This window comes from Miniopterus schreibersii (assembly GCF_964146895.1).
Source record: "Miniopterus schreibersii genome assembly, chromosome: 10".
Lineage (NCBI taxonomy): Eukaryota > Metazoa > Chordata > Mammalia > Chiroptera > Miniopteridae > Miniopterus > Miniopterus schreibersii.
In genome coordinates, this window is record NC_138110.1 from 67,131,094 (window position 1) to 67,152,664 (window position 21,571).

General features: G+C 36.6%; 1 long non-coding RNA gene across 1 annotated transcript; it reads left to right on the forward strand.

The window, feature by feature from the left end:
• Positions 1-6,577: 6,577 nt before the first annotated feature.
• LOC308563310 lies at positions 6,578-20,999 on the forward strand. The gene is made up of 3 exons (XR_013999774.1): positions 6,578-6,663; positions 13,833-13,941; positions 19,320-20,999. It is a non-coding gene; the product is annotated as an uncharacterized lncRNA (long non-coding RNA).
• Positions 21,000-21,571: the final 572 nt, after the last annotated feature.

Below are 21,571 nucleotides of genomic sequence, written 5' to 3' on the forward strand. Positions count from 1 at the left end.
GCTTATGGTTTTCTTCACATGCCTGGTGGTGAATCGCTGGTGTTAGGATCACCGAAAGTAGCTGGGCCATGTGTCTCCCACCCTCCAGCAGGCTAGCTGAGGCGCATTCATGGGGTCAGAGTTCCCGAGAACAGCAGGAGAGGAAAAGCCCCAGTGCTCCAGCGCTCGCCACGCCTCTGCTTGTTTCAGGTTTTCTCATGTCCCATTGGCCAGCATCTGTCGCATGCCTAAATCCAGATTAAAAAAATAGAGAAATAAATTCTCCATTCCTTGATGGGAAGAGCTGTAAAGTCTCATTGCCAACAATGTATGGATAGAGGAAGAGAAAGAATTTGTGGTCAGTTTTACAATTGACTATATATGGCAAAAAATGAAAAGAAAGCCAAATATGTTCTCACCATAAATGTGGCCAGACCTTCAAGATAGTAACAGTGGGAAATGTGGGTGCCATATTTATTTTGATATATAATTGTTATCATTGGAACCTTTCAGCTTATGCGTGGAGAGATTTTGGAGTCTGTCATAGTATAAGATCTTTTTCTTTAAAATTTCCCTCTCACAGTATGTACAGGATGATGAAACAGTTTCCAGACAGAGGGGTTTATTATTACCCCTTACACACACACACATACACACACACGTGCACACACACATTTTAAAAGAAGCTAAAAGAAAACAATCCCAATGAGATGGGGTTTTTTCCTTCCTTTCATTATTTTCTAGACTTGCTTAGTAAGCAGAGTGAAGCCTGTGGTAAACCTGTTCACACTTTCTCACTTTTAGTGAGTAACTTCATACATTTATTTTTGTATGTTGATGGAGCTCGGGACATGCTAACCCAACATACAGCGCCTTGGTGTATTGAATATTTGCAGTTGAAGGAGTTTGGGAAAACAACAGAAGCAGGAAGGCCACGTTGACCTTCCCCCCACCTTTCTTTATTGAAACTATTCATAAAATCCTTATGTGAGAGGTGCCCTCCCTATACTGGGGGGAAAGGAGCACCCTTATATCCAAAAATGAAATGATGATGAGGAGAATCTAAACAAGCAGTTCTTGCTAAGCCCCCCCCCCAAGTTTGCAGCATTTAACTCATACTCCTTGACCTGTCATATTTCTCCATGACTGTCCACTCTTCCTACGACCTCACATAAAATCGCTCAGCTCTAACTTTCTTTGAGTCTTCGTTTCCTTATGAAGCCTTTCATGTCACTTAAAACTTATACTAAAAAATGTGTGTGCTTTTCTCCTGTTAATCTGCCTTTGTCAGTTTAATCTTCAGAGTTACCCAGAAACCCTAGGAGAGTTGAGGAAGGCTTTTTCCTTCCCTACAACGTCAAGCAAAATGACCGTTCTTCTGTTTCTGGTGTGTGGCTTTGGCACATTGCTGAAACAATCGGTGTCTTGGTTTCCTCATCAGCAAAATGAGAATAATGAAAGTATCTCCGTCAAGAGTTGTCACAGGAACTAAAAGGGTCATTATTGTTAAAGTGTGTTGAACGCTGCCTGAAATACAACTAAGATGAGGCCACTGTGAAATGAGTGTTTAGTAAATAAAAACAAACGTTTGAGTTTATGGTGACCATGTTAACCCAAGGCTGAAGAGGTGGTCAAAATATTATTCTAATTTTAGAGCAAATTTTGTTTCATTTATCAAAATAATTGAGGCAGACCCTACCACCACCTGCCTATTCTTAGCTTGCTGTTGTCACCGGGAGACAAGAATGTCAGCTCCACGGCCTTGCAGAATGGCCTCCTGCCTCTAAAGCACCTTTCCATGCACCTTCTCTGATTCTTGCAGTGGAGCGTGCAGAGATTCACATCAGTGGCATTTGAGGGCTATTTCAAAATCCTAGCCATAGTGCAGAAAGAACAAAAAGGGAAACAAAGGGAAAGGAAGGATTAATTCTTTATTTTGGGGGGACTTATTAGCCATGCTCCTTGGAAACTGCCAGCATTTTTTTTCTGGGATTTTGCAGGCAGCAACTTCACTTACAAAAATCTAGAGGAAACAGCAATAGGAAACAATCACACTGCAGATAAAATTCATGAATTATGATACGACCACTTTAAAAAAAAGGACATTGCCAGAAGTTTTTCATGACCATAAGAAAGCTCACATTGGGAGTAGCTACATCTTAGTTATATTAGCAAAAATGGACAACACCCTTGATAAATTTGAAGTGATGTGTTCCAGTTTCCCATTACTTTTACGGAGGGGTGAAATTTTTTGAGAGCCTGATTCTGAAATTTTCACTGACATCACTTGCCCCTAACTCATCTTAATTCTTCAGATAAATTTTTTTTTCTGAACAAAATGTCAAAATAATGTCTTTGTCTTCAAAATATTATAGGAATTTTATAATTTTTTAACTTATATGACCCTTGTGTTTTACATGGGATTGTAAAGATGTTGTAGTGCGATTATATATCAAGCTATTATCCTAAGATCTCTCCTTATTATCAAGGAAAACATTTCTGTCAGCTAGTCTGGTTGCATCTCACCCTTCCTGGATATCATATTTTCATTTAAAAATTAATTTATTTTTTATGTTGGGGCTCATTCTGCAGCAGGAAATTTTTTGAGAACTTGCACTTCTTAATATTTTAGTTCTACCTTGTCTTAATAATCACCAAGTTTGTCAGTATTTTAGCCTGTTTTCCAATAGTCAATAATTGTTTTTATTCACTTAGTAAATGTCTTTAACCACCTTCCTTTTTCTCTTTTTATTTTCAGTTTCTTCTTTCCTGAGCATGTCCTTTAGTAGTTTCTTTTATTGAAAGTATGTGAATGGTAAATTCAAATTCTTTGCTGCCAGAAAATTTTTAATCTTGGCATTATAGTTTAGTGTTCTCTCATTTCCTTTGTTTCTATATGATAGAATTCTAATAATGGCATTGCTTAGTTTAAGTGTTTAGACAAGTTTAATTTTAATAGAAGTTGCCTGATTGCTGATCCAAAATCCTATACAATTATATTTTCACGTATGCTGTTGGAGGGTGAGAGGTAACATGCAGCAAAGATGAGCCACCCTAGCTGAGGCCAACCTAGACCAACCAACACTGCAGCTGTCCTCAGACACAGCTCAGTGCCAGATCGCTGACACACAGACTCTTGAACTAACAAAATGCTTAATACTTAAGCCACTAAGTTTTGAATTTCTTTACTATGCAGTATCAAAATGATACATGAGAACTATAGTAAAAAGAATTTCAGAAACAAGGCTGTAATCTAGTAGTTGGAGAATGAAGCCATAGTTTGGCCATACACATGAATATATCTGGTTATGAGAGCTACAGATTTTACAGTCAATTTTGCCATTGGAGCTGAGTCTATAAGCTGTGGGACAGAGGTAAACACATAGGGAATAGGCTATGAGAGAGTCTTCCAACTATCCAACTCCTTAAAGCTTTAATGGATCCTTCCTCCTTGCCAGGTATAATGCTAAAATGTCCTAAACAAAGAGAGGAGTACCAGGTCTTCAACTCTGGGATCAAAACCATCAGGCAGCCTAGCCAGACGTGGCTCAGTGGTTGAGCATTGACCTAGGATCCAGGAGATTGAAGTTTGATTCCCAGTCAGGGCACATACCTGGGTTACAGGCTCAATTCCCAGTCGGAGGCATGCAGGAGGCAGCCCATCAATGATTCTCTCTCATCACTGATGTTTCAGCTCTCTCTCTCCCTCTCCCTTCTTCTCTCTGAAATCAGTGGGGATATATTTAAAAACAAACAAACAAAAAATAACTGTCAGGCACACACTCTATCCCAAGCATTTGGTGCACATAGCTACAAGAACTCTAAAGTAACCCAAATTATTAGTTTGAAAAGTAGATATAGGCATAGCATACTTGATAGTTTCCAGTGATAGTCCCACCTCAAAGGGAGATAGTCTACTCTTCACACGATGCTCCTTAGACAAAATGAATTCTTTTTCAAAGCAGGAGGAGGCGGCATCTTCCTCTTTCTCTAGACTCATGGAGGCTGCTCTAGATTGTTGAAGGTTTCCTTGTCTGGATTTCCATCTCCATACATCTGAAAGTGCCTTTGGGGTTGGCAGTGGCAGAAGGTGTTTGATTTCTCTGCATCATTTTGGACAGATTGCCAACATCCACCTAGGATTCTAGAAGACAAATGCGATAAGTAACTATGAGAGATGGATAAGTGAGTCCCACTGGACTAGTGCCTAACCTAGTATTATGCATATTATGGATAATATATAATCATAAGATCAGTTTTGGTAAGTTAATTTTTTAAATTATGGTGACATGGTCACAGGCTAAATAACGTGCATTTTAGGTTTAAAAAATTTCTCTTACTTTGCCCATGCTGTAAATAAAAATATTACATCAAAAACACTAAATAGTAAAGCTCAAGATGCTCTTGTTGGATACCTACCATTACCTTAGATGCTTTCCCTTTTTCATAGAGGCTTTTTCCCCTTTCCTGCCAACTGTACTATTATAAAGTATATTTTATGCACTTAATTACATTTCCACAAACGTCATGTCTAATGTGTGAGCATGCCAAAAATCTATGAGAATATTCCTTCTCTTGTTGCCATGCCAAGTTCAGTATGAATTAATTTTCTGAAGATCTTGCAAATGTCTCATTTAACATGCCTTCAGCCTAAACTTGCCTAATATAAATGTACACAAGTGGTAATTCTCTGTTGGGAGATTGGTTGAGCAAAGATGTCATTTTGGAAGGAACTCTCAGTTTTAAGTGATTCCCTTTTAAAAGCACACTACATATTACCTGCTCTGGTTAGCTCTCAAACAAATAGCCAGCAATTTCAATTGACTACTTTCCAAAGCAAATTACTCACACCTTCCTACTCATCAGAAAGTCTCAGCTGAACTAACATTTTAAAAGACTGTTCCCAATTCACAATTCTTATGGAACAAAATTGGATTTTTTTCCCCCACCCCTCATTTTTGCTGTAACACTTTGGCTACCTTCACCACATGTCACTGTAATATGCTACCAAAAATAAAGTCTTAAGTTGGTGACATGAGATCAATTCTGGTGTTCATCACTGTTGTTCTCTAATGCTTCATCCATTACAAATCACGGAATGTTAAATAATCATTTTTTCTTTCTTTTTTGCCTATCTTATTTTGGCAAGATGTTTTAGTCTTTCAAGAAAAAATGAAAGCCATGTGTTGTGAATGGGTTCCATTGCAGCATGATTACTGCAATGAAGACATTTTATTGTGTTAATTTTCATTAAATAAAACCCTGTTGAAAGCCAGTAGTTTTCCAAAACCCATATGATTTATGACATGCTAATGTTTGTAGGAATACACTCTGTTTCAATTATATGGAGCAAGTGACGCCTTTCAGAAGAACTCAGTAATAATACCACCTACGACAACTTTAATTTTAGACCTACAGCAGGGGTGTGAGACCTAGGAACGTATCGACAAAATTGTCAGCTTCTGCACAAGTTTAATCTTCATCACCTCCATGCTATGTTTAACTTCAGATGGTTGTGCTTGCCAGGGACTTCAATAATATGCTTCCAGAAGGCAGGCACTTCATAAACATTAGAAACTGGGTTTTCTATAACTCAAACATTCTTTAACAGTCAGCAGAATGAAATATGCTGAGGCTCTAAGCGAAATAGGGGTGCACCTGTAGGAAATGGGCTGTATTTCAGATATTCTGCCCCTACACTCTTTTTCTTTCTGTTTGGTCTACTTATCTTCCACTTACTGACTTTTAGCTCTTCCTGAAGTCACAGACGTTAGATGCAAATACATGACATGAAAACACTATATATTTTTTCACTCATTTTATAGGAAAAATGGTGTGTTCTTTTCCAACCCAGAAATATATATACGTTTATCACAGATAAAAATACATTGATAGTTTTAATTTACAGTTTACAGAAGTCATAAACAGAAAATTGAAAGTACTCAAATAGTATGTACATAAAACTGAATGAGATAAAGATTTGTCCTACTTGTCAAAATGTGAAATGAAGACCCGAGAGTGAATGAAAGAAGTTGAAGATTGGTTCCAGAAAGCCATTTTTTGGAGGCCCGTTCTCTCTATACCATTATTTTTACTACTACTTGAAATTTTCTGAGGCTTATGATTTTCTCACATTCAAACTGAAATTTAAAATAAAACGAAAACAAGAAAGCATCTTCAGTTAAATTAAATGCTACACTTTTAATTAAAGGGCTCAGAACACATAGAAGGACATGAACATAGCATCCTGAAGAGCTGTAGATGACAATACTTCTGCATGGCTCCCTCTCAGGGTGCATTTCCAAAACAACTCCCCTGGTGTAGATCTAAACAGCAGTATGCAATTCTAGTTCATTCCATAGCATGTCCTCTGATGACTGTGGGAAGCAAGTCAGCATGATTTTGAATGAAACTGTAACATCAAAATGCCATTTTAAAAGAGACACTATGGTGAAACCTCATTACCTGAGTAATCGTTACCGAGGTCAGTCAGTATTTAGGGGGAACAGGCTGCCCTTGGCTCCTGCAGTTATACAAGATGGTTCCTCTGATTCTTTTCTCTTCTGACTGCTATTGTGCCCAGATGATGGATGCTTCAGGAAAAATGATGAGGTGAAACAAGCCACAAACATTATCTATCTGGGTGGAGAAGTTGGAAAGTCCATTAAGCATATTCACTATCCAGTAAGATCGCTTTGGTCCTAAAATATGCCATTGCCATGAGAGGGCCATTAACTATAACAAATTTGCCACTCAACATGAATAACACTTTTTTGTCATGTGTAAAAAATGAAAAAATGAATTCCAAAACTTGTTTCTCAGTAGTAATCAAAGGGTATAAGCAAGAAATCTGAAGAAATGAATTAACTAGTAACATCCCAACCAAATAATTAGAATAAGGATTCAGTTTAAATTTGGGAGGGTGAACTGAAGCACATTTATTAGAGTTAAAACAAAACATCAGGATTTTAGCTTAATGTTATTATTATTATTTAAAATAAATTCTGTTGAGAAGAACATGAAACTGGCACCTGAAATTATAGCTGTGGATATCTGAAACTCTACTCTCTAAGGAGGTAGACACTCAAAGTGAAGAAAGCAGGTAACTCACAGCACAGATCTGGTAATTCAGTCTTTTACTATCCAAATAAAATGGATGAGTCCGGTGTATCTTGGAAAGAAAATAGCACCCGATTAAAAAATGGGCCGAAGACCTTAACAGACACCCCACCACAAAAGATACACAGCAAGTAAACATACAAAAATATACTTCACATCATGTCACCAAGGAAATGCAAATTAAAACAACAGTGATACACCACTACACACCTATTAGAACAGCCAAAATCCAGAATGTTCACAACACCAAATGCTGGCGAGAACGTAGACGAACAGGAGCTCTCATTCGTGGCTGGTGGGAGATCAAAATGGGACAGCCACTTTGAAAAAGAGTTTGGTAGTTTCTTACAAAACTAAGCATGCTCTTACCATATGATCCAGCAATCACGTTCTTTGGTATTACCCAAGGGAGTTTAAAAGTTAACCTGCACACAGATGTCTATAACAGGTTCATTCGCCAGTGCCACCACACAATGGAATATTATTCAGCTTGAAAACTAAGGACCCTACCAAGCTCCAAGTGCGTGCTCTTCCCGCAGGACTTCATCATTTCTTCATGCTCTCCAGAAACAGTAGAGATGGTTCTCCAGAGAAGATAGCTGAGTGGGGACTCACCCAAATCATCCCAACTGATTTTCTGGAATTAAAGAATCAAATCTCTCAACATTTCATTACATTCTGTTTATTTAGCTATAGACTGAAACCACTGGGGAATATCACCAGCCTTTACCACTAAATATGAAGCTAAATAACACCTCTGTTTCTTATCTCCTTAGAATTAACTTCTCCAACAGGAAAAAATAGTCAGCAATTTAGAAACATCCCATTTATGCATTCCAAGCAATAAAAAGAAAGGCATCAAGATAGTCCTAGTAATTAGGTGCTGATTCCCTACCACTGTATCGTCTGACTTCATAATTACAAGGATGTGTTTCAACCTGCTTTATGTGAGTCTTTGCTCTTACACCCCTGTATGCACTCACTAATGGTTATCAAATGGGCAGCTGTTTATTTTGCGAGGGAAGGCCAACCCTGCAGACCAGGTTGTTTAAGTATTTTAAATAAACACTCTCTGTAAACTCTAAAATGGTGCATTTACCATGACTTCTATAAAAGGCTCATTTACATTTATGTGGAAAATAAATAGAACAAAGGATCATTTAAACCTGGTCTTCCCTCAAATCCAATCTCCAGGTTCAAGCCCCTGATACTCCCTTTCAGATCAGGTACTTTGTGGTTAGAGTATAAATCGAGGTGAGGCTGCTAAGCCTGCAGTCAGATTACACAGGATTTCCAGAATGTGCCCAGAATCCCTTTGGATGCTAAGCAACCCCAAGGTGGGGTCCATTTATAATTCCTGTTGCTCACACCATACTGCCAATTGCAAAGTTCTTGGTGCTGCAGAAAGATAATCATTTATAGAAACAAGCAGTGCAATTTCATCCAGAAAAGCCCTTTAGAGAGAAAAACCAGGTGGCCCCTACTCTTTGTCACACTCATTTGTCAGTGAGAGACATTGATATTGGTAATAGACTCCTGGACTCCACCTTTTCTGGGGCACTGAAATGCTCCCAAGAACAGAATACCATTGTGTGAAAACATTTTTTAGGTCAGGGGCCCCTTTGCCTATGCATACAAAGTAAGAAGGAAGCATGAAATGGATTTTCTTCCCAAGTCCTGCCTACATGGAACAGTAGTCAGCCTCTTCTAACAAGTTATGGGAGTTATGCTTTACTTTGACTATATAACATCTTATGACATACTTAGAGAAGCCATTTGTTCATGAGAAGCTAAAGAAAATGTAATAAACTTCATGATGATGTCATTGTAAATACCATATATCATCACGCTGTACAATAAATGGCATAATAAAGAGAATTTAGTTGGAAAGAGTTGTGTAAATTTACAAATATTTGGAAGTAGAATTATCATCAGCTCCCTAGGATCACTCTTGGATTGAGGCTAAAAGGCAGTAAACAACTAGTTGAAAAGTGAAAAATTCAGCTAATGAATTATTTTGCCTGTGCAGTATCACATATCAGATGTGGTTGTTTGTAATCTCAGCTGAATAATTTATTGCTGTGATGGGTAGGTGCTTACAAAGAGCAGCGCCGCTCTCTAGGAAGAGCACTGAGCAATGAATCATTCAAATCTCTGCCTGACTTTTTCTTTAATTTTAAGATGTTTTTATATTTACGGAAAAGTTGCAAATATACTACAGAATTCGCATATTTTATTGGTCACCCAAGTTCTCCTAATTTTAACATTTTATATTAACCATAGTACAACAAAGAAATTAGGAAATTGACATTGGTGCAATACTAATAAATACCTAACATACTTTATTAGAATATCACTAGTTTTTCCACTAATCGACTTTCCCTGGTCCAGGATCCCACATTGCATTTAGTTTTCATTTCACTTTTGTTTCTTCCATCTGTGGCAATTCCTTAATCTTTCCTTGTCTTTCATGACCCTGAGACTTTTGAAGAGAACTTACCATGTATTTTGTAGGATGACTTGTATTTATCATGTGTTCTCATGATTAGATGGGGCTCATGCATGGGGTTGAGATGTCTCATTACTGATGATATTAACCTTGATTACATGATCATTTATCTGTAGAGTTACTATTATTCCTTTCATAATGAATAAACATCTTGAGGGGATACTGAGACCACGCCAATATCAAGGACCTAGTGAGATGGCAAAAAACCACAGAGGGTGTAACAAGGGTGATGATACGAGTCAGAAGTTTTCTTTGAAGGATGAACAATAAGGAGGTCAATGTTCTGGAGCAAAAGAGCCAAGGGTAGCAAGCAATAGATGAGGTCTGAGAGGCAATTGCAGAACAGATGAGGGGAAGTATATGACATGGTAAGGAGTGAATATTCTTGCATGTTAATAATGCACTTGCATGCTAGCAGAATTCAAAAGACTTTAGACCCATGGTTCCAGTCCATCTAGATATAATGTGATGTACATACTTGAAAATTTTCTTTGAATGCTTTGTGGAGAATACAGAAGCTGGTCAGGATAACACAGAAGAGAAATGCCATGAAGAATGAGCCCTGAAGAATACCAACATTTAGAGATCTGGAAGAGAAGGACAATCAGCACCAGAAAATGAGAAAAAGTGGCCAATGACGTAACAAGATAAGTAAGAGAGTATGGTTTCCTGACGGTATTTAAGGAAGGGTGGAGTGGACAATTCTCTATTAGGAATTTAAGTAAATTTGATCATTGAATTTGGAAACATCTCTCCAGCTGATCTGACAAATGAAATTTCAGAGGAGTGAGTGAAATCTGTGGTGTTCCTGGGACTGTGCTAGATTCGTGACAAATGTCCTCAAGGAGACTGCAATCGATTGGGAAAGATGGAACCTGGCATAATGAAGGGTGTATAGCAAACGTAAAGACACCAGTAATAAGTAGTGAGGTGATCTGCTCTTAGTCAACAGTTTGGGATTGAAGTCTTTGAAGGGGATTTTGAGATTAGAAAATATATCTATAGTGTGTTTTAATTAATATCCATTTGTTAAAATTTAAATGTAAAATTTAGTTTTCTTAAGCCTCCAACTTACAAATATATTTATTCATAAGAAAATAATTACTTTCAATAGTCTAATGAATTAATAAACTTATCCTCTTAGATAGCATGTGAATATTTGGCAATATTTATCTAGTAATATTTCTCCAAGCATTTCAAACTATAATTACAAATATAATATGTATTACAAATATTAAAAATATCCAGTACATCAACCTTACAAAGGAGGAAACCCTTCCAAAGCACTTAGGCAAGATTTGTATGTGTGATAAATGCAATTTAGAAATGTCTTTGATAAGCTCTTCAACTGCTTTTTGGACATATGGAAACGGAAGAAACATATACAAAGTGGCAAAATGGTTGCAAACTTTACTAAATTTATATAAAAACACACCTTACACAAGAGCATAAATATAGCTGGAATGTATCAATATAGAGAATTATCTGTTATTGTTATTGCAAACTTTTATACCCTTTTTTCTAGCATGCCTTCTATTATGTGCCCCTTTTGTGTATCATTATGTATGGACTTATAACTTTTCACAAAATTCAGTTTTCTTTAGAAATCTGACATCTTCAAGACTAAGCCAGGGAGAGCCTGCTTTGAGTTAGCCTTTTGTTCCCTCAGATGTATGGGACAATATTTTTGCTCTCTGGCAACAAGTTGTTCCTACTTATCTTGGTCTTCCTTGCTCTACTGCATTTAATCAGCTATTGTCCTGTTTATACTTAGTGATCAATTGAACTAGAGACCAAAACCTAGATGGTAAGAATACGTACCATGTTGTTTCATATGAACAGCTGCATCTTCACGGAAAAACCAAAGGACATTTGATTAATTACCAATGACATCTTGTTTATTTGGGCCATAATAGAGACAATAGAAACAACAACGTAATGTGCCAAGTCTGGTGCTAAACATGTGATACCAATTATTCCATTAACATTCACCCCCATAAATCTACTCTCTATAATGGAAAACCCCCCAAAACATTATTATTCCAATTGGATAAAGTAATACCTGGGTTCCAGAGCAATTACACACAGTTTATGGTAGAGCCTAGCTGCAGAACCAGAGAGGCTGGCTCTAGATCCCAGGCTCTAATATCTGTGGATTCTCTCGCCCTCTCGTTTATCTGCCAGTCTTGTTTACCATTTGTACTCCAGGACCTTGCATGGCACCCAACACATAAGAGAGGCTCAATAAATATTTGTTACATGAAAAGATGAATGGACAGCCATGATTGTTTTTCTGCCTGAACTAAACAAACAAGCAGACGAACAAAAAAAACCTCACTTTGCAGAGGTAACTCAGATGAATGCAAGAATCTCGTGTCCTTAGTGTACCTGAGAAAGACAATGCGTGTATCTTGGATGAGGGCATTCCTCTCCACTCTCCAATATAATGTAATTCACGTTGAAATCAATGGGAGCTGAGCACTATGGGCATAGCTTGGCTGCAGAGCAGTTCTCATAGTTCTAAGACACGAGATTAAAAACACCCTCTGTTTGATTGTTTTAGTAAGGATTCTATCAGCTTAACTACCTACTGCCACGCTCACACAACAGGATATTAAACCATTAATATCCCTGGTTGTGCCCCACTATCTCAGTGCTGTTTTAACATGAGAATGCAATTAACTTAGTCTGCTCCTGTGAAAGGATCAGGCTTCTGGGAGTTTAAACAAATTAATAAACTTGTTGATTAGGAAGGAGAACTCACCAGCTTCCTCTGTATATTTTTATTCAGCACAGCACATATGTAGAATGTGTTGTTATTTTTGTCTACTGGCTTTCAGGAAAGAGAGGATGGTCGCCAGCTGCTCTTCATCACCAGTGGGGTAAGAGGGGACAAGCTTTCGCTCTAGCATGAGGTCATGAGGTTCATTATAGGGAAAGTTCAATTTCCATGGGGCTTTTTCATCTTTCATCTTTGGAATGGATTGGTGAGGAAGATGGAAGCCTTTGTCAGGCAGGGTAAATGCCATTTTTTGCTGAATTATCAGATAGCAAGAGGTATTTCTTTTTCAAGTCAACAATATTCTGCATTTTCCCCTTCTCTTTATATATCAGTAGCTCTCAAGTGATGCATAGAGACAAAATGGAATCCTTTAGGGAGATTTTAAAAACCCAAGGCCTAGGCCATACCCCAAACCAATTAAATAAAAAAGCTCTAGGGGTCACAGCCAGTTACCAGTATTTGTTAAAGCTCCGGGGATGATTGTAAACTAAACTGTAAACTAAGGGAAGCTCCTTAAAAGGAAGTTCCCCCAAACAAACTGGTGACTGAAGATTGTGATCAAGGAAATTTCCAATGCACCTTGAGCCTGAGCACAGGGCCTTGCCCACCGCCTGACCCTAGCTCAGCCTGGGGGTTGTGAGAGCTTCCATGCTCGAAGAAAGTAACAGAAGCAACCACTGCTCTAGAGAGCCGATCAGGATCAGTGTAAAAACACAGTTGAGGCAAACCGAAGTCTGTACCCTATTAAAAATCTGGGCTCAGCCTAATAAATTTGTTGGATCCACACTGTTCCTAAAACACTGCAGACTTGGGGTTCGGCAATCATCCTGAGCTTAGTTTCACCACCACCAACCCACCTTGAACTGACAGTCCAGGTACTCATTTAAACCCACTAAGCATCTTTTCCTGTAAAATTCTATGGCTTCTGCCTTTATCAATCCCATACTTGCCTTTGGTCTGGGAAACAGCCTTCAGAGATTCTGCTCTTCCTCTCATAAAACTACATATAAATCAAGTTCCAATGTTTTCAACTAATTGCCTCTGAGTTATTTTTGTAATGCTCTCCTCTCCTGACTTTATAAACTTTTTTGAGGCAATTTTACATTTTATTGTAACTAAATATACAAAAGAGCATTTTCCATTTTAACCATTTTCAGTTATAATTTAGCAGCATTAAGTACACTCACAGAGTTGTGCAGCCCTTGCTGTGATCCATCTCTGTAACTTTTTCTGAAGCTCTGTGCCTGCTAAGTAACGATTCCTCTTCCCAGCCCCTGGTAACCACTGTTCTCCTCTCTGTTTCTATTAAGTTCACTATTCTAGCTGCCTCATCTAAGTGGAGTCACAATAATAGTCTTTTGTGTCTGGTTTACTTCATTTAGCAAAATGTGTTCTAGGTTTGTACATGTGGTAGAATGTATCAGAACTTTATTCCTTTTTCAGACGGAATCATATCTCGTTGTGTGCATATGGGAAATAATTGCAAATTCACATGCAGCATTAAGAAGTAATACAGAGATTCTATATAACCTTCACCCAATTTCTCCCAAAGGTAAGATTTTGCATTACTTTAGTACAATATCACAACCAGGAAATTAATACTGATACAGTCCATTGACTTTATTCATACTTCACCATCCTACTTGAGTGCTTGCGCGTGTATGTATGTGTGTGTGTGAGTGCATTATATTTAGTTCCATGCAATTTTATCACATGTTGAGGGTTGGCGTGACAAACACCAGAGTTCCAACATAAGGAGCTCTGAGGCTACACTTTTATAGCCACAGCCACCACCCCAACCTCCCCTTCTCACTAACCACTCACAGCCATTAATAAGTTCTCCATGTCTGTAATTTTGTTATTTCAAGAATTCTAGGTGAAAGGAATTATATATTATGTAACAGTTTGGAAATGGCTTTTTTTTTCCACTCAGCATAATTCCCTGGTGATCTATCCAACTTGTTTTGTGGATTAAAAGGTTAATTCTCTTTTTATTTGTGAGTAGTAGTCCATGGTAGGAATGTACCAAAATTTGTTTAACCATCCACATGTTGAATAGCACTAGTTTCTATTTTTCAGCTATTAAGAATAAAACTGCTATGAATACTTATGTACCAGTATTTGTAAGAATAAAAGTTTATATTTCTTAGAATAAAAGCCGAGTGGAACTGCTGAGTTGCATAGTAAATGCATGTTAAGTTTTGCTAGAAAATGATATGCTTTTATCAAGCATAGCAGTATAATTTCGCATTCTCACCAGCAATCTATATGTGATTCTATTTCTCTGCAGCCTTGCCAACATTTGGCTTTATCACTGTTTTTATTTTATTGGTTTTGATGGGTGTGTAATGGCATCATATTTCGGTATCAGTTTGCGTTTCTCTTAATGGCTAATGATGTTCAGAATCTTGTGCGCTTATTTACCATCTATGTATTCTCTTCAGTGAAATGTCTTTATCATGCCTTCTGCCCATTTTTTTCAACTCCTCTCTCTCTGCAATTGACTAATGACATAGGCAGAAATTCAAAAAGGATATAGCTGAACTGAAGAGCAACATCAGTCAACTGTATTCAGTTGATATCTATAGAATACTTCATCCAACAAGAGCAGAACACACATTTTTCATATGCTCATGTGGAACATTTCCAACATAGAACACATTCTGGATCATAAAACACATTTGAACAAATTTAAGAGAATGGCAATCAAACAAAGCATGCTCTCAGATTACACAGAAATTAAACTAGAAATCAATAATAGGAAGATAGCTAAAAATCATAAAATATTTCAAGATTAAACAAAGACTTCTAAAAACACATGGGTCAAAGAAGAAATCTCAAGAGTAATTTCTAAACAATTTGAATTAAATAGAAATTAAAATGCAACTTACCAAAATGCATGGGATGCAGCAAAAGCAGTGCTTACAGGAAAATGAATAGCATTGAATTCATTTATTAAAACAGAAAAAAGTTTTAAAATTAATAATCTAAGCCTACACCTTAGGAAACTAGGGAAAGAATGTCAAAATAACCTAACATAAGAAAAAGAAAAGAAATAATAAAAAATTAAAGCATCAACATCTCTAATCATCAGGGAAACTCAAATTAAAACCACATTGCAATATCACCTCACTCCTGTTAGAGTGGATGAATTAATGAATTTCACAGTTATTCTCTAAGCTTGTGGAAATGGGCCTTCTTTTTAATCTATGCCCATAGAATAAAATAGGTACTAATTTACTAAAGAATTGTTGAATGAATAAGTGAATATCTACCTACATGTATGAAAGACAGTGGGTTAAATAATGTCTTCCAAGACAATCATTCTTATGGTTCTTGCTGGAAGAATTAAGTAGGTGATATTTGAAAATTTCTTCTTTAATAAAAACAATTCAGAATTATTCTTTCTTCTGAAAGTTTGTGTTTTACAGCCAAAGTAGACAACTTCTGCCCAAGTCAGTCTCTGGCCACTCCTCCCTCCTTAAACGAGTGGATCTATCATTTTTTTTCTTTCATTATGGGAAAACAATTTAGTTAGACAAACGCTGGACAAATAATTCCACAATGTAGACTATTTAGGCATTAAAATTTGAATTTTCATATGTTTTACGGCTGAAACTTGCCTTACCTACAAGCAATATGTCTAATGAAGATAATTTTGCTTCTAAGTTTGGGCTCGAAGCTCTCCTAGGAGACAAAAGCTTGCTTCTTAACCACAGGTAATCTGCAGCAAACATTGAAGTGTGCAGGGGTAGAGAAGAAGGAATCTAAGAAAAATAAGAAATTGTGGAATCCAATTAGAATCCAGAGATTTCTCAGTCAGGTGCTCACAGTGAGCCACATATATGTGAAAACCACAGCGTTACACTCATGCTAATGAAACTCTCCTCAAGAATTCAAATTGTGTTTATTTAGTGGACTCTTTAGAAATTCCAAATAATATGTAAATCATTCTGTCTCTCACCTTCGCCTTTGAGGTATTTTAAAAGAGATTACCTCTCAAGAAACATGTTTGCACACATATAAAAATATATTTTTATAAATACATTACAAGAGTCATTCAGAGGAGAGATGAAAACAAAAACAAAATCATGTGGGTGCAATTCTTAAAAGATCTTGCAAAATGTCTCCCTGTGTTCAAGGTCACAAAGGGAGACCTTTTGACATAGAGCTCATGGAAGAAGATGAAATGTCTTCATTTTCAAATGAGCACATTGCCACTCTCCGTAGATTGTGTTTTTAGCAGGAATTGTGAGAAAAGTCAAATCGAACTGAGCTGCCTGTGTGCATAGATAGTCTTCTCCACTTTGTTGGAAGATTAAGGGAGATGTGGTCCTTTTTACTCAGTTAATGACCAGGCACTGCTTTATCGATCCTCGCGGGGCTTTGGAAGAGGGAGGCTGCCATGGAGGAAATGTGGGTTTTGTGGGTTCCATGCCTGGGCCGCTTATATTATGGCTGATTGGAAAATCAGTTCTTTCTGTTTCCTTTCATGTATCTCTGCATCAGTAGTAACATGCAACTAATCAAATAAATAGAAAAGGGTAGAATGAAGATTACGACAAGCTCCAAACAGGCTTTACAACTAAGTCATCCTAATTAAAAGCTGGCCTCATTTCTACCACATGTAAAAACGCTGGCAATGAAAACAAATACATATGCGACTTACACACTGACTTACTGTTTTACATTAGTTTTCACTGACCAATGACTTCATAGGATTTGAGGGATTTTACTTTAAATTTTATTTTACTTTCTTATTTTCTTTTGGGTCATCGACAGCAAAAAATTGATTTGTCAACCTCCCGTTGTGTGAGGGCTGAAGCTCCCAATTATTTTTTAAAACTTCTTTCTCTTCTGTTGTGTCTTAGCTGTCATCAACCCTGTGTAGAAAACAGAAAGAGTAACAGGGGAACTGAAGGGATATAAAAACAAATTAGTCAAGTTTGTTATGTTTCCCTTGGTGAAAGGAGTTTAGAGAAGATATAGAATGTGAAGTTATGCTCTATTCCTACCTTTTACATTATTTCTGTCATCATTTGCCTTCTGATTTGCCTCCTTCCCTTCTCTGTTATTTCAGACCAGGTCCATTTCTGTAGGACTTTCATATTTTAAATATGGAAAACACACACGCAATTACTTCAGCATGAGCTGTCTGCTCTTTTGTGATTTAAATACAATACACACAAACAGAAATATGTGTTACTTTTAACTTTTTCTTTCTATTTACAGTCTGCCACATCTTTTGTTAGTAGTCCCAGCCAACCTACCATCTGAATGGAGTCATTAATGAGCCCAGAAAAAATTACCAAGAGGAGTCCAGATCATCAGAACCCAGTTGGTCCAAACATCTGTTAAAAAGTAAATGGTTGTTGTTTTAAGCCACTACTTTTTAGGGGTTTGTTTGCTATGCAACATTATTGTGGCAAAAGAGAAGTGATATATATACCAACCTAGACTCTTTAATGCTGTAAAGTGAACTAAGTTCTTTTCATGTGGCACTGCAAAAGTGGGTGTCATGACTAACTGACTTCATTTTCACATATAGGAATTGTTAAGAGAGGTTATTTCCTCCAAAGCCAAAAGAAATTGCTCTCTTTCCACAGGATGTAATGCCAAAATATTTTCAAAAATAAATAGATGAGTAGATGCTGATGTGGTCAAGACATATTTCAGGAAATAAGATATATTTGTCAATCTTGCATTGATTAAAATTTCTTTGATCAAATTTTTGAAAATTTATTTTATGTATATGCAATACATACTGACTCTTTGCTATTGGTATTTTATTTATACCTTCTAAATTAAAAATCATTACAGCCCGGCCTGACGTGGCTCAGCGGTTGAGCGTCGACTTAGGATCCAGGCGATTAGGGTTCGATTCCCCGTCAGGGCACATGCCCGGGTTGCGGGCTGCAGCCGACCAATGACTCTCTCATCACTGATGTTTCTGTCTCTCTCTCTCCCTCTCCTTTCCTCTCACTGAAATCAATAAAGATATATTTAAAAAAAAAAAAATCAGTACAGTCTGTTGGGCATAAAATGCAAATGCAAACAACAGCTGGATAATTTATTCTGTTTATTTCTTCACTGTAATAAATTTTTTTTTTTAACTCTGAGAAGGACTGACAGTAGATTTCAAAGATATATGAAATATAATAGCTAATATAAAATTAGTAGTAAATAAGAAAGAAAAATAAGCATAGTGAATGAAACAGGAGATAGAAATAAAACATACATTTTTGACTGATAGTAATATATTATTCATAATTAATAAGAAAATACCACGAGTTTAAATTTAAGTCCTTTTTAGCATCCAATTGAAACAGGCAAACCTGAACCAGTTACACAATTCATCACAACAGCAGTTTAGCAAATGTAGAATTATCCTCTATGGGACAAACTATCTAAATTAAAAACAAAAAAAACTGGCCTATGTAGGATATTTGATTTTTGAAAACATTACAGATAGAAAAATACAATATGTGATTGCACGAGAAAGATCTTTTCACTAAAAGCAAAAATGAAAAAAGTAAGTATGTATTGAACAAAGAGCATCCGAAGAACAAGAAAGTGATCTTAGAAATTAAAATGTGACTCTTTAGAAGAAAAGAAAAAAGTAATTCCATAGGAGAAATAAAAAATAAATTTGAGCAAGTCTTGTGTGTGTGTGTGTGTGTGTGTGTGTGTGTGTGTGTGTGAAAAAGGACAATATATAACATATCTAGGAGTTCTAACATGTGATAGAAGGAATCTTTTTTAAAAAATGGAACAAAATATGGAGAAATTGTCGAGAAAATTATTTTTAAAAACTAATCTGTCTAGAGTTGAATAACAGAATGACATAAGTCTAAAAGTTTAAAGTGCCCATAAACATCTGGACAAAATATATATATTTAAAAATACCTTGTATGATTTGTGAATTTGTAGAACACCAAGAATATGCAGAAGCTATTAAAATTTCCAGAAAGAAAGTGGTGACTTATGAAGAAACAAGAATCAGACTGAAACACTTAACAAGCAACTCTGGATCTCAGAAAGAAATGTTTCAGTAATGTTTTCACTGGACTTAGAAAAAAGAAAACGTTTTAATCTAAATTCTGAAACCAGCCAAGTGTCAATCAGGGCAAAATTAAAGAACTTTTTAGATATTCAGGGCCTCAGAAAGGTTTACCTTTCATGTGCTCATTGTTACACTGTGCATGTACTTGACAGTAATAAAAGGTGAAGAAAAAATGTAAAAAACGGTACATAAAATGGGGTTTTCCTGCCTTCTAAATTGTACTTAACCTGATGCAATTACATTTACAGAAAAATACCTAAAACCTCCTATGTGGATTCATGAACATGGATGAATTTATATATCTGATAAAATATTCAGAATTCATAACATCTGGGGGATAAATGCACTTTGTAAAGGTAATCTTGGTTTAAACAAGATTAAACAGGGTTTGGGGGGGCAGAAAAGAAGTGTTTAATTCATGAAATAAAATACGGTTCTTAAGCCCTTTTGAAACCACCTCAGCTGCACCATCAGCAATTAACAGAGTTCTAAGAAAGTGCGGTATTTTCTGCCCATTCGAATGGGCCTGGGAGGACACCTGCTTGGGCACATGAATGTGAGTGGGCTCCCCTTACTGCCCCGGTTGAAAGTAAAACATGGCATCTCTTTTAACATTTCTTTTATTTCCAGATTCAGGCCAGGCTTCCTTGTAATTATTTTGAATTGGTGGAATTGTAGTCCATTTGTTTCTTGAGCCTTTTATTAATTTTTTTTCATTATGGAAAATAATGCAACTGCACATATCCTGGGAGTAAAAATTCAAGGAAATAATCTCATCTAAGTTATTTCTGATGTCAAATCACACAATCCAGAAGTCAGGCTGTAGCAAAACATAAAAAGAATATGCTTTATTAAAAGGCACTCTCAGTTACAGGAAATTGCAATTAGGTGGGCGTATTAGTAGACATTTCATAAGGCATTTCCATGAGAGGTGAAGGCAGATTTCCGGCCTTTTTATGACCCAAGTACACTCTGAATACACTATATCTTAGCTAAAAGACTTAAAGTTAAAATATGTTAATAGCAAATGTTATGAAAGTGTGTCCAGCCTGTTTTTACAGAAAATGAGGAAGCAAAGCAGAGTGGAACAAAATCATAGGTCTGCCTTGGCCAGCGGCTGGAGAAAAGTGTATGCTACATAAGAAAAGTTATGGCAAGAATCTGTCAATAAAATCTGTTAAACGAATTAAGTGGCTTTGCCATGCCAAGGGTAAGGCAAAAAATATGTCTCTAAATTAATGTAACATTGCCTTTTATAAAAACGTAATTTGTAGTTAGAAGAAAGAGGAGGGCCCAATTTGTTGTACATATGATATGAATATAGGAAGGGTGTGCTATGTATGTATTGCATGTGCATATGTAATACATGCAGCATATGTATGTATATCCATGTGTGCGGATGCATGTAGCATCCTTTCTATAATCATGCTGCATGTGTAATAAACACAAACATATTGTTCAGAAAGAATTTGAGGCAACTGGAGGGTTTTTAGAGTTTTTAAAAATAGTTTATTTGTATGTTTTTTATGACTGTGCCAATAAACAGACAAAAGCAGAAACTAATATTGTCAACACCGTATACCTACCATCCAGATTTAACAAATGATGTTGACACTTGGACATATTTGCTTTCACATCAGTTTCTTTTCTCTTAAATAAATACGCTGTGGCAAATACAGCTGATGCCACCCTTTTCTCCGTTTCTTTCCAGATTTTATTTCTACACTGACATTAGTTACTATCAGTCCCATCTAGGGTTTTAGACTTTACCACCTACATATGGTCTGTAAGTGGTGGTATTTTCCATGTGCTTTTTATTTATATATGTGTTAGCATCCTGATGCATTCTTATGCAACTCGTCTTATTTACTCAATGTTCCATTGCTCCCTGGTGTTCTGTTATATAAACAGACCATATTGCATTCATTCAGATTTACTATTTGCATTTAGACTGTGAGCAATTTGTTGATCTTCTAAATAATGTTATAATGCATTCTTTTAACAGCCTTTCTTGAGCACGTTTGTGACTTTTTTCTACAACATATAACTCAAAGTGAAATTGCTGCACCATAGGCCACAAACATCTTTGTGTTTTTTAGAAAATGCCACACGGGCTTCC